The sequence below is a fragment of the Sus scrofa genome, chromosome 8 (assembly GCF_000003025.6).
Source record: "Sus scrofa isolate TJ Tabasco breed Duroc chromosome 8, Sscrofa11.1, whole genome shotgun sequence".
In the NCBI taxonomy this organism is placed as follows: domain Eukaryota; kingdom Metazoa; phylum Chordata; class Mammalia; order Artiodactyla; family Suidae; genus Sus; species Sus scrofa.
Genome location: NC_010450.4, coordinates 66,711,899 through 66,726,370, shown reverse-complemented (window position 1 = coordinate 66,726,370; position 14,472 = coordinate 66,711,899). Strand labels below are relative to the sequence as shown.

The window sequence follows — 14,472 nt, the reverse complement described above, 5'->3', positions numbered from 1 at the left end:
GCTGACACAACATTGCAAATCTGATACTACATTGCAAATCAATTATACTTCAATTAAATATATATATAGGTATTGTGTGTATACATAATATATGTATAGTTTGACTAGTTCAGGTAAAAAAAAAAGAACAGTGAAAAATAGTTGTCACTTCAGACAAAGAGTAGAATTCTTGAGTTATTCACAAGCATCCTCAATATCATAGCTTCCTTCCAGAATTTTAGAATTATAAACTAAATGTCTGAGATTCTGGGATTAAGATGGTGGACTAGAAGGACTGGAGCTCAACTTCTCTCCTAAAAACAACAAAATTCACAACTAAAGACTGAGCAATCTCCACCCAAATGGACCAGAAAACCATACCCTACTCCAGAAGAAAAAAAGGAGGCCACATCCACAGGTAGGAGAGGTGATTTCGTGATATAAACCACCCCATACCTCCCGGGTGGGAAGCTCCACAGACTGAAAACTAACTGGCTCACAGAGACTCACCTACAGGAGTGAGAGTTCTGAGCCCCACATCAAACCCACACATGCTGGGGTCTGGCACTGGGAGAAAGAGCCCCTGGAGCATCTGGCATTGAAGGCCAGGGGGGCTTGTGCGCAGGAGCGCCGCAGGACTGGGGGAAATGGAGACCCCATTCTTAAAAGGCACACACAGACTTTCACATGCACTGGGTCCCAGGGCAGAGGAGGTCTCCACAGGAACCTAGTTCAAACTTGACTGCGGTTCTTGGAGGACATCATGGCAAAACAGGGGTGAATGTGGCTTGTTGTGAGGGATGGACATTGAAAGCAAAGCTCTCAGGAATATTCAGCAGTATGCCTTTCTCTGGAGGTGGCCATTTTGGGAAAATCTGGCCCCACCCGTCAGTCAGTGCTGAGAAGCCCCAGGGCAAACAACAATCCAGGTGGGATCACAGCCCCACCCCTCAGTAAACAGGCTACCTAAAGAGCCTCAGACACACAGCAGCCCCTAATCCCATCGAGACTAAGCCCCACCCACCAGAGGGATTAGAATCGGCTCCACCTACCAGTGGGCAGGCATCAGTCCCTCCCATCAGGAAGCCTACAGCAAGCCCCCCATACTGACTTCAGCCACAAGGGGGGTAGACACCAGAAGTAAGAGAGGCTACAACTCTATTATCTATAAAAAGGTCACCACACCAAAAACCTATAAAAACGAAATGACGGAGAACTATAACTCAGATGAGGGAGAAAGGAAAAACCCCAGAAAATCAGCTAAGCAATAAGGACATTCTCAGCCTCCAGGAAAAAGACTTTAGACTGTCAATGCTGAAGATGATGCAAGACATTGGAAATAAACCGGAGGCAAAAATGGATAACTTACAGGAAACACTGACCAAAGAGATACAAGATATAAAACTTAAACAAGAAGAGATGCAAAATACAATAACTGAAATAAAAAATTCACTAGAAGCAGCTAACAGCAGAATACAGGAGGCAGAAGACCAAATAAGCGAGGTGGAGGACAGATTAGAAGACATTACGGATGCAGAACAGAAAAGAGAAAAATATTGAAAACAAATGAAGAGAGTCTCAGAGAACTCTGGGACAATGTTAAATGCACCAACATCCGTGTTATAGGGGTGCCAGAAGGAGAAGAGAGAGAGAAGAAGACAGAAAAAATATTCCAAGAGATAATAGCTGAAAACTTCCCTAACATAGGAAAGAAACCACTCACTCAAATCCAGGAAGTGCAATGAGTACTATGTAAAATAAACTCAAGGAGGAATACTCAAAGACACATATTAATTGAACTAACCAAAATTAAAGACAAAGAGAAAATCTTGAAAGCAGCTAGGGAAAAGAAACAAGCAACATACAAGGTTATCAGCAGATTTTTCAGCAGAAACTCTGCAGGCCAGAAGGGAGTGGCATGATATACTTAACGTGATGAAAGGAAAAAACCTCCAACCAAGAATACTCTACCCAGCAAGGCTCTCATTCAGATTTGAAGGAGAAATCAAAACCTTCTCAGATAAGCAAAAGCTGAGAGAATTCAGCAACACTAAACCAGCCTTACCACAAATACTAAAGGAACTTCTCTAGGCAGGAAAGAAAAGCCCACAACAGGGAACAAAAATTCCACAAATGACAAGGCTCACCAGTAAAGGTATATATACAGTAAAGATATGAAATCATCCATGCACAGTTATACCACCAAAATCAGAAATCATGAGAAGAGGTGGGTACAAATGCGGGACACCAGAGATGAACTTGCAATTAAGAGAACAACAACTTAAAACAATCTCATACACATATAGACTCTTACATCAAAACTTCAGAATAACTGCAAACCAAAAATCTACAATTGATACACAAACAAGGAATCTCTGGAGAAGAAATATATCTCATCGTAAATAAGTGCATAATCCACCATGAAGGGGGTCATTTGACATCATTCTTGGAATGCTGAAGTCTTCTTAGATCTGACTCTGATTTCCTCTCCATCAAAGAATTTATGATAATTATAATTAAATAATGCCACTGTACAATTAAATAATACAGTCTACAATTGTATTATTAATAACCATTTCTCTCCATGGTACAATGTAAAGTCTATAATGTCTTATTTATCACATCACCTAGAATGGTGTAATGCCTTTATTGAAGAATCAATAAGATGGAACAAATTGTGAGGACATATAGAGTTACACTGTCTTTTAACCAATTTATGCATTTTATATATTACTTATTTTCAGAGGGTGTCTTATTTTTGTTATTCTTACCAGTTAAGTTATTCTTTTTATTATGCTATATAAAATATTTAATGGTACGTAAGGCTTTCTTTATAAATTCTTTACACAATTTTAATATAATGTTATTTTTTCAAGAAAAATTGAAATGTAATAGATAATACTAAATAGTAAAGATGAAAGCCATAGAAAATGGGATAAAGTATAGAATAAATTTCCTTTTTGTCTCAGCATATTTTCCATTCCACTTCTCCAGAGGGAGCCACTTAATCTGTTTCTTAAGATCCATGTTATAATAATCTGTGTGAATGTAATTGTGTGTTAATATATGTATGTTGTTCTGTAAAAAAATTAAAAAAAAAATAGCCATTTTCTATGGCTTTCATCTTTACTATTTAGTATTATCTATTACATTTCAATTTTTCTTGAAAAAATAACATTATATTAAAATTGTGTAAAGAATTTATAAAGAAAGCTTTACGTACCATTAAATATTTTATATAGCATAATAAAAAGAATAACTTAACTGGTAAGAATAACAAAAATAAGACACCCTCTGAAAATAAGTAATATATAAAATGCATAAATTGGTTAAAAGACAGTGTAACTCTATATGTCCTCACAATTTGTTCCATCTTATTGATTCTTCAATAAAGGCATTACACCATTCTAGGTGATGTGATAAATAAGACATTATAGACTTTACATTGTACCATGGAGAGAAATGGTTATTAATAATACAATTGTAGACTGTATTATTTAATTGTACAGTGGCATTATTTAATTATAATTATCATAAATTCTTTGATGGAGAGGAAATCAGAGTCAGATCTAAGAAGACTTCAGCATTCCAAGAATGATGTCAAATGACCCCCTTCATGGTGGATTATGCACTTATTTACGATGAGATATATTTCTTCTCCAGAGATTCCTTGTTTGTGTATCAATTGTAGATTTTTGGTTTGCAGTTATTCTGAAGTTTTGATGTAAGAGTCTATATGTGTATGAGATTGTTTTAAGTTGTTGTTCTCTTAATTGCAAGTTCATCTCTGGTGTCCCGCATTTGTACCCACCTCTTCTCATGATTTCTGATTTTGGTGGTATAACTGTGCATGGATGATTTCATATCTTTACTGTATATATACCTTTACTGGTGAGCCTTGTCATTTGTGGAATTTTTGTTCCCTGTTGTGGGCTTTTCTTTCCTGCCTAGAGAAGTTCCTTTAGTATTTGTGGTAAGGCTGGTTTAGTGTTGCTGAATTCTCTCAGCTTTTGCTTATCTGAGAAGGTTTTGATTTCTCCTTCAAATCTGAATGAGAGCCTTGCTGGGTAGAGTATTCTTGGTTGGAGGTTTTTTCCTTTCATCACGTTAAGTATATCATGCCACTCCCTTCTGGCCTGCAGAGTTTCTGCTGAAAAATCTGCTGATAACCTTGTATGTTGCTTGTTTCTTTTCCCTAGCTGCTTTCAAGATTTTCTCTTTGTCTTTAATTTTGGTTAGTTCAATTAATATGTGTCTTGGAGTATTCCTCCTTGAGTTTATTTTACATAGTACTCATTGCACTTCCTGGATTTGAGTGAGTGGTTTCTTTCCTATGTTAGGGAAGTTTTCAGCTATTATCTCTTGGAATATTTTTTCTGTCTTCTTCTCTCTCTCTTCTCCTTCTGGCACCCCTATAACACGGATGTTGGTGCATTTAACATTGTCCCAGAGTTCTCTGAGACTCTCTTCATTTGTTTTCAATATTTTTCTCTTTTCTGTTCTGCATCCGTAATGTCTTCTAATCTGTCCTCCACCTCGCTTATTTGGTCTTCTGCCTCCTGTATTCTGCTGTTAGCTGCTTCTAGTGAATTTTTTATTTCAGTTATTGTATTTTGCATCTCTTCTTGTTTAAGTTTTATATCTTGTATCTCTTTGGTCAGTGTTTCCTGTAAGTTATCCATTTTTGCCTCCGGTTTATTTCCAATGTCTTGCATCATCTTCAGCATTGACAGTCTAAAGTCTTTTTCCTGGAGGCTGAGAATGTCCTTATTGCTTAGCTGATTTTCTGGGGTTTTTCCTTTCTCCCTCATCTGAGTTATAGTTCTCCGTCATTTCGTTTTTATAGGTTTTTGGTGTGGTGACCTTTTTATAGATAATAGAGTTGTAGCCTCTCTTACTTCTGGTGTCTACCCCCCTTGTGGCTGAAGTCAGTATGGGGGGCTTGCTGTAGGCTTCCTGATGGGAGGGACTGATGCCTGCCCACTGGTAGGTGGAGCCGATTCTAATCCCTCTGGTGGGTGGGGCTTAGTCTCGATGGGATTAGGGGCTGCTGTGTGTCTGAGGCTCTTTAGGTAGCCTGTTTACTGAGGGGTGGGGCTGTGATCCCACCTGGATTGTTGTTTGCCCTGGGGCTTCTCAGCACTGACTGACGGGTGGGGCCAGATTTTCCCAAAATGGCCACCTCCAGAGAAAGGCATACTGCTGAATATTCCTGAGAGCTTTGCTTTCAATGTCCATCCCTCACAACAAGCCACATTCACCCCTGTTTTGCCATGATGTCCTCCAAGAACCGCAGTCAAGTTTGAACTAGGTTCCTGTGGAGACCTCCTCTGCCCTGGGACCCAGTGCATGTGAAAGTCTGTGTGTGCCTTTTAAGAATGGGGTCTCCATTTCCCCCAGTCCTGCGGCGCTCCTGCGCACAAGCCCCCCTGGCCTTCAATGCCAGATGCTCCAGGGGCTCTTTCTCCCAGTGCCAGACCCCAGCATGTGTGGGTTTGATGTGGGGCTCAGAACTCTCACTCCTGTAGGTGAGTCTCTGTGAGCCAGTTAGTTTTCAGTCTGTGGAGCTTCCCACCCGGGAGGTATGGGGTGGTTTATATCACGAAATCACCTCTCCTACCTGTGGATGTGGCCTCCTTTTTTTCTTCTGGAGTAGGGTATGGTTTTCTGGTCCATTTGGGTGGAGATTGCTCAGTCTTTAGTTGTGAATTTTGTTGTTTTTAGGAGAGAAGTTGAGCTCCAGTCCTTCTAGTCCACCATTCTGGTTCCGTATTTTTTGAAGATTGCTATTAGAACTCAAGATTTGGGGTGCTAGGTATGTTTATTGCTACTGTGCCGTCATTGTTTCTAAGCCCTTTCAGCTGACAGAATTAATGGTTATTAGGTGTATGTAACAACCCATGTTTTTATATATATATATATTTATATATATATATTTATATATTTATGTATATAAATATTCTATGCGTAGCTCTCTGTATCTATATTAAGTGAAATACAAATTCACACTGATGTGTCCAACATCAATCCATGTGACAAAGATTATAGTTTTATTACATTTTATATTTTAGTACCATTTTTACTGATCATTTATCCAATGTCAGACAATCTTATAGAAATAGCAGGACATCCATTTTTCAGGTGAGGAACTGAAACTTTGAACTAAAATTCAAAGGTATGTCTGCTTAACTCCAAATGATGCTCTTAATCATTATATGACATTATATAGAATTACATGTAAGTAATCGCCTTCAGATATTACCTATTTGATTTTCTCTCAAAACATTCTCGTGAGCATAATTAGATAATAGTGTCCAAGCTGACAACGTAAAGGTTCCAAGTCCCACCCTGTCTCAGAGCCCCACTGAAGCACAGGTACTGCCTACAAACCCGTGAAGTTTAGATTTGTGAATGCTTTTCTTCCATAAGCCATGTCATAATTTGTACTTGTTTACTGCTTAAATAAGGATAGCAATAGCTTAGTTCAAGCTTATCTAAGTTAATATACGTTTCAAGTGATATAATTAGAAAGGAATGTCTTGGGTAAAATGCATGGAGTCCAAGTAAATGACTAATAGTTTTTGTAATGCAGCCTCTTCATAAGATGGGGTCTGACCGTGCTCTGTCCTGTTCTTTCCTATTCAGGGAGGAAGAGAACAAACTGCCATAAATCTTATGGAGAAACTTCCTGTGCAACTTTGAATATGAGAGAAGAAGGAGCAGAAAGAGCAAAATATTTCCTTGCAATTTCTTTCCTGTGTGTCTCCTTCCTTCTAGTCCTAATAACAAGAGTACCAAAATTCCTGAGCTTATTGAAAGCATATGTAAAGAAAGTAAGGTTCTCATGGTTGCCCCTGGAGATTTTGATAAGATAGCTTGGATAAGTCCCCAGATTATTAATTTTTTATAAGCGCCAAAGGTGATTTAATGTCTGTACTATCTATTGCGATTTCTAAGTGATGAAGACTAACTATTCTTGTTTTCCAAGTAACTGCCAGGTGGATAAATTAGGCAGATAGAAACATAGATAGTTAGATGATTATAGATAGATGATAGACAGATAGGAGACATTACTTTTGTACCAATTGGATTCATATTTGAAAATTCAAACAATTAAACAAATAAAACCAACTCAGTGGTTCAAAGTAATTTGAAAGGAAGAAGAAAGTTCACTGAATTATACAACTCAACACTGGGCTTTTAGCCAAAAGTGCGCTGTGTTTCAAAATAAAAGAAACGGGTAACTTTTCCAAGTACGGTTTGCTCAGTGTGTGGACTATTCATTTGCTTAAACCATTGGTGTCAACTCAGTTTCACCAAGAACATTTTTGCTTGTTCCCTGGGTAATTATTACTTTTTTTGTATAGGACCTAACTTCTAAATAGATTAGTATATGTGGAAACCGTATGCTCCAATAGCTTTTCCTGAATTGTTCCTGTTGAAATATTTTGGAGTCAGGCTTGAAGCACAGGGGACCTCTGCAAAGAAATCAAAACACAAGAGAAGTAAACCAGAAAGAGACAATGATATACAGTAAATAGATACAAAATAAAATCTTTTCATAGCAGCCTACAGGTCAAGGCATATATTTGAGTGGTGTAAAAGTTCTATCCCAATGTCTGAATTTTCTATCAGCAGCGCAGGTTTACTTTGTTGGAAATATAACAGACATACTGAAGTGAAAAAATCATTAGTATCCAGATAAATCTTCCCAAGTAAACATATCTGAGTAACCAGCTCCGTATCTCAACAAACAGAATGACATTAACATGTGAGTCTTCCCCTCACTTGTATCACTTTCCAGTCAATATTTCCCACAATGAAAACCACTATCCTGATTTCTAAAACCAGAGATTTGATTTGCCTTTTTCTGAAATTTATAGTAATGGAATGATACAGATGGACTCTTTTAGTCTTCTGACTTTTTTCATTCAATATTATGATTAGGAGGTTTACTCATGTTGAATGCACTTGTAGTTCTTTCACCGCCCCCATTTTCAACTCTATATAATATTCCATCTTGGGAATATACCAACATTTATTTTCTCTTGATGGGCATTTGAAGGGTGTCCAGTTTGGTTTTTATAAATACTTCTGCTATGAATGTTTTTGTTCATGGTTTTGATATTCATATTTTTGGTGTATCTTCCTTAAGCTCAACCTAAGAATTAAATTGCTAGATAATATGATACACGCAGGTTTAAGACATGCTGCTGAAGCGGTTTCCAAATTAGTTGGGCTGGTTATTAACTACACTAGCAGGTGCATGAGAGTTTTAGTCCCATATTCTCCACATGACTTAGTATTTTATGTAATTTCTTTCTAGTCATGTTCGTAGATGTGTATGATGCTGTGGTTATAATTTCTTTTCCCTATTGACTGATAAAAATGAGTGACTTTTCATGGTAAATTATCATTTTAACATCCTTTTTTTGTGAATTCCTTTTCAAATCTCTTGCTTATTTTTCTCCGTGCTATATTTTTTATTGATTTAAAGTTATATGTCTTTGTACAGAATCTTGGTATGTGAGTGTGTGTATTTATACATAGGTATGTATGTGCATATAAGGGCATATATATTGTTTGTAAGTCCATTTTGTATTATATTATTTCAAATATTTTCCTTAGTTTTGTGACTTGAGTTTTTGTCTCTTAGTGGTATCTTTTGATATTCTTAGTCCAATTCATAATTCTTCCTTTATAATGAGACTTTATATCTTATATGAGTTGTTTGCTTACTATCACATCATTAAAATCTATTTTTTATGAAATATTATTTGGTTTCCTTTCACATATAAATCTACTGTCTATTTGTATTGTTAAAATCCCCCATAGAGATACCCAGTGGAACTAGTACAATTTAAAGTTGACCCTTGAACAAAACGGGTTTTTAATTGCACCAATATGTGGATTTTTAAAAATTTTTTTTTATTTTTGAAATGCGTGTAGGAAGCAGTACATAATCTGTGGTTGATTGGATCCATGGATTCAGGACCATGGATACAGAGACCCAAATGTGGGACTTGAGCATCCATGGATTTTGGTACCCCTGAGTCTAAGAACAAATTCCCCTTGCATACCAAGGGATGACTGTATTAAAAAGACCAATTTTTCTTCACAGTACTACAGCCAGGTATATTACAAATCCATGGCTCATATATATGTGGGTCAGTTTCTGGATTCTATTTTATTCTATAGGCTTACTTTTTTACTCTTACATGAGCACCACACTGCTTTAATATAGCTTAATAATCTAACTTAAAATCTGATAATATAATGCTTTCAGTTTTTTTTTTTCAAGATTGTCTTGTCAATCTTGGCCTTTTGCATTTCCATACACATTTTACATTTTAGGATGTCAATTTCTATTAAAAAACTGTTATGATCTGTATTGGGATTTCATTTAATGTATCAATTGAGCTGTGAAGTGACAAGTGTCCAGCACACATCCTTTTATATGGGATTTCTTTAATTTATCTTAAGCTTATTTTTATTATTTTTGGCGTGAACATCTTACACGACCTTTTTTTTTCCTTCATGTGCCTAATGGCCATCTGTATGTCTTCCTCAGAAAAATGCTTTTTCCTCAGAAAAATGCTCCTTTTTTGCTCAAGATTTTATATTTGTGGGTTTCCTTGTATAATGATTTAATTTTATGTGTTAACTTGATTGAATGAAAGAATGCCCAGAGAGCTGGTAAAACATGTCTAGGTATATCTGTGGGGGTGTTTCCTGTAAGTGATGAACATTTGAACTAATAGAATATGTAAAAAAGATCATCCTCACCAACACAAGTACAGATGAGGCATCAATCCACTGAGCCCTGGATAGAACAACAAGCAGGAGAAGGACAAATTTGCTCTTTACTTCACATGGGTCATTCATCTCCCACCTTCAATCATCAGCACTCCTGTTTCTCAGGCCTTTAGACTCAGACTGAGACTTACAGCATTGTCTCTCCTGGTTCTCAAGTTTTTGGATTGGGATGGAATTGTATCACCAGCCTGCAGATGGCAGATTGTGGAGTTTCTCAGTCTTCAAAGTCTCAAGCCAATTCCTATAATTAATCTTTCTATCTCTCTCCCAAGAATATATATATTTTCTTTCTTAAGGGATACATTCTACCTCTGGGGTTTAGTAACTCTTTGCCTGAGACCTGAAGTCATGTTTCCCAGCTTGGCCCCTATCAGTAGTAATATTTTGGCTCTGCCTTTAACCTTGTTTTATTTCTTAATATTGCACAGAACATGGATCTATTTGTGCTTAGGATGAGAACATTGAAAAATAATTCAAAATCTGTACATAAAACATATTCAAGGAGAGTCTTTCAGCATAGGGAGGGCATTTGGTTATGTCCCTTTAACTTTAATATAAAAGGTGAGGTTTTTGACCTGGGTGCTTTAAGATGGGTTACATTGAGCCATTCTTGACCCCTGCAGCCTTGATAAGAGGCTTTATGTCAATCATATGGTATACTGGTTTGGGAGGTATGATTTAATCTTAGGTGGGTGCTTTTCTTAAAACAGGGTCTTGGACAAAGGTGTACATAATCAATCAGATTGGTCTTAGGAAGAACCAGGGGAGGAACTGAGGCAAAAGGAAGCCAAACAAGTGGCCTCAGGGGAGCATGGAGATCAGCAAGATAGGGTTTGCAGATGCCAGCAGAACTTTCTGCTTTGCCTTAATAGAGTCAAAGATGTAATTACTGGCACAGATACAGGATAGCACAGGAGATAGTATCTCAGCAAAGTATGGCCTTAAGGCCCCAATGCAAGCCCTGCTTTTCCACAACTTTGACTGCTGCTAAGAGAAAGAGTTCCCTATCAGGGTAAGAGTCCTTAAGGCCTTTTACTGATTGGTTGCCAGAACAGTACTGGCTATTTCTAAACTACAAAGCGTTGAGTTCTCTGTGTTACAGAAATCAAAGTTTAGCAGAATCTAGATAGCATTTTAATTATGAACTCCAATTTTATACTGTGCTCAGGGCCATAGAGGAAGCTGTAGAAAGGCTAATTGTGGGCCCATCTGGTGCTGAACACACACTCAACTGATACCCATCTCCCATGACCTGGCCTCAAATTGGGCTACTGGTTCATTTAACCAGAGCATGCATAGATGGATTCCTCCATATACTTACCTCTTTCGAATACAGCGAGCCTTGAGTCAAAACTGGCAGACTTCTGGAAGTTTGTTCACAGCCAATTTTGAGTTCACAGGTCATGGCGTGATGGCTAATTTTATGTCTCAACTTGGCCAGGCTGTGGTGCCCGGTGGTCAAATACTGGTCTAGATGGTGCTGTGAAAGTATTTTATGAATGTGATTAACATTTTGAATTAGTTGACCTTAAGAAAAGGAGATTATCTTCATGAGAACCAAAAAAACCTAAGTTTTTCTTAGAAGGCATTCTACCTCAAGACTGTAAAATAGAAATTTTTGTCCAAGTTTTCAGCCTGCCACTGTATAGATTTCAGACTCAGGACTGCAACTTTGCCTGATTTCCAGTCCGCCAGCCTGCTTATGGATTTTGGACTTGTCAGTTCTCAAAATCATGTGGTTAAATTTCTCAAAATAAATCTCTTTATATACACACACACGGTATATCCCTCCACATTTATTTATATATGTGCCTATGTGTGTACATTTATATTTATATCTATTCTTATATTATTGGGTTTGTTTCTTTAGAGAGCCCTGATTCATGTGGTATCTGGTATCTGGACATGTGAATCCATATAAACTAATTGGCACCCTGGAAAATTTAAACTAGGACTAATTTCTCTTTTCCTTTAACACCATTGAGTTTCTGCTATAATCTCAACAATTATTGAGTGTCAGCAGCCTGAATTTGCCTGGAATTATTGCTTTAAGGAATAGTTCCTTTTGTAAATATAGTGGAGGTGATGGCAGGGCTGTGGCATTTTTTGTGTCTTAACTATGAACATTTTAACGTAATGCACATCAGAAACTTGCTTTAGATTTACTGAGATCCTGAAGAATCAGGCCTATTCTAACGATGAAAAAATTAGGCTGCAACTGCTGAAAGAACTCTTGCATCTACTAAATTACCAAAAACTCATCTGGCTATGACTAAGGAGAATTAATAATTGAGAGAAATCCTTTGGATTAAGAGGATCTATTTCACAAGGGCAAGAAATTTTATTTTGGTATTTGGTTTCTTTGGACTCTAAGTTGCAATGGATTTAATGTTTAACTTAACTTCCCTTAAAAATTTGATAAAGAATTTGATGAAGTGAGAATTTAATCAAATTCACAATATCTCTATGCTTTTAATGTATGTTTATTCAAATTGTTTGCATTTTATTTTAATTATGTTATATGATTTCATTACAGGATCTCTGATCATCTATTTTAATCTGCATGACTGGACATAATTTGGTTTAGAAACAGGATAGAAAAAAATTGTACAATGACCTCTGGGTTGACTTAATTAATGTGTTGTTTTTGAGTCATTTAACTGTTTTTTTATGGGCAAAATCTAACTAACCCACTTGACGTCCCTGAAGGATAGACTGGTATTGGATGAATGACTTTGCAAAGTTGATACCAGGGCAGTCCTACTTAAACCACTGACCTCATACCTCAAGGGCAATGACCTTATCATTCACCAATGGTAGTTCAGTGGATCTCAGGTCAAACCAAATGAATAAAGAGAACAAATGTGGAAAGAGTATTCCCTGGGAGGGTTTCTTCCTCATTCTTTGTGTTTCCTTTCTGTTCGTTAATTTGAGGCCTATTCCCTTTGCTTTACTGACTCTAACCCTGGTGAGCTTCAGTCCCATGTAAGATGGGTAAAATTGGGGGGAAATAATGGTGCAATCTCTATCCAACCGCACTTTTCTACCTCCTGACAGTGATTCGGCCACACAAATATTCTGCTCTGCTCCTCCAGGTAGAAATCCACCCAAATGGATCTACAGATGAGTCCCAGTTGAGAATTACCGGCAACTGTGTCTACCCAATTTTGAAGCTAGTGTTAATAAGCTCGTGTGTCTAAAAAACATAAAACTGAATCCCCTGACTTGGTTTCAATCAAGAATAAGGTTATTTTTGTGTATTTTTATGTATGTATTTTTATGTAATACTTTTTATGTATTTTCTCAGAACGTGTGAAGAACAAGGGTTCTCTTTACTGAGCTCTACTCAGAGAACTTAATACCTGATTTCCACAATTATGTTTTATTTTCAAATTGTGCCAGATTCTATCAAAAAAACTACATTTCCTACATCCTCTCCTGCCTTCTTTCCATACATAGAATTTATGGCACAGCAATGAACTAGCTAACTAGTTCTCTCAATAACATTTTTTTGATCAAATCATGTTTCTCCATTGATATAACAGCCCTATATTTTTTATGTCACATTTTATATAAGTACACCTTTCTGGATTGATAGGAGAACATATAAAGGAAAGTTATAGTCTTAAGTCATGAAAGTTATATAATATGTATAAAATGTGTGTATTGTTTTTATGACCTGATTTTTCTCTGTTGAAATGCAAAGAATATTGTAACTTCTTATATTTTTTACCACTCTGAACGTATGCATTGATACATAAGTAATATATTTTACTTATGTATATCTCATCTATTTGTGTGTTTTCTCTGTTTCTAACACAATAAAGCCACAAAAAAAGTATTAACTAAAGTATTTTGGAACACATTCATGTAAACTGTAAGGCACTACACAAACATAAATTATAGAGAAATGATCATGGATATTATTAACATATTTTGTTTGGTAGAATGTGAGACAATCATTCATTTTCTTTTGCCTTGTTTGTTCAACTTTGGGATAACTTTTTTTTTCCCCAAATTTTACATTAGTAAGTGTAAGCTTATAACTTACAAGTTCAGAGATTTATCTCCTGGGTTTATTAAAAAGAGGTTTTACGAAAAGATGGCACAAACAAATATCCACAAAGAATCTTTCTCTTATAAGGGACATCCAATAGATGGTTTATAAATAGACAGCACATTTTGGCTATTCTGTAGGTTGTCTAGTTATGTCTGCAGTGGTGGGAAAGGACTTAAATAGGTCTTTCAGTGTGTGGGTTCATACAGCTTACTCTGCAGAGGGAGAGGGTCAAAGCACAAATTATGGTTCACACCCAGGGAGTCAGGATCTGTCCTGTGTAGGAACTGTCATTCAGATCTCCCTCTCTCCTTGTCACTCACAGTTTCACATGGGAAGGGCAGATAAAACTGAGGAAACCCCTTCTTCTTGCTTTCAGGCATTAGCATACTGAATAAGGAGACTGGCAAGGACTGATCATTTCAGGAGTGGTGGCTCTTAGATGTATGCAGAATATGTACCACGTGGGCACTGGCACCAGAGATGTGCCTCCTAGTAGTGCTGGGACTGGACAGAGAAATCAGAGATTCACATGGGAGCCCTGGACTAGACCTGAGACATACCCTGAAGATTTCCAGAAAAAATATCCTGGAGAAATTTAATGGCAGTTGAAGTTTTTG

General features: G+C 37.0%; 1 long non-coding RNA gene across 1 annotated transcript in view; it reads right to left on the bottom strand.

Moving 5' to 3' along the window:
• LOC110262118 overlaps nucleotides 6,009-14,472 on the bottom strand; it is a 28,414-nt gene continuing 19,950 nt past the window's right edge. The window contains exon 2 of the long non-coding RNA XR_002346691.1: nucleotides 6,009-11,275. This is a non-coding gene — a long non-coding RNA (uncharacterized LOC110262118). The remainder of the gene's footprint in view (nucleotides 11,276-14,472) is intronic.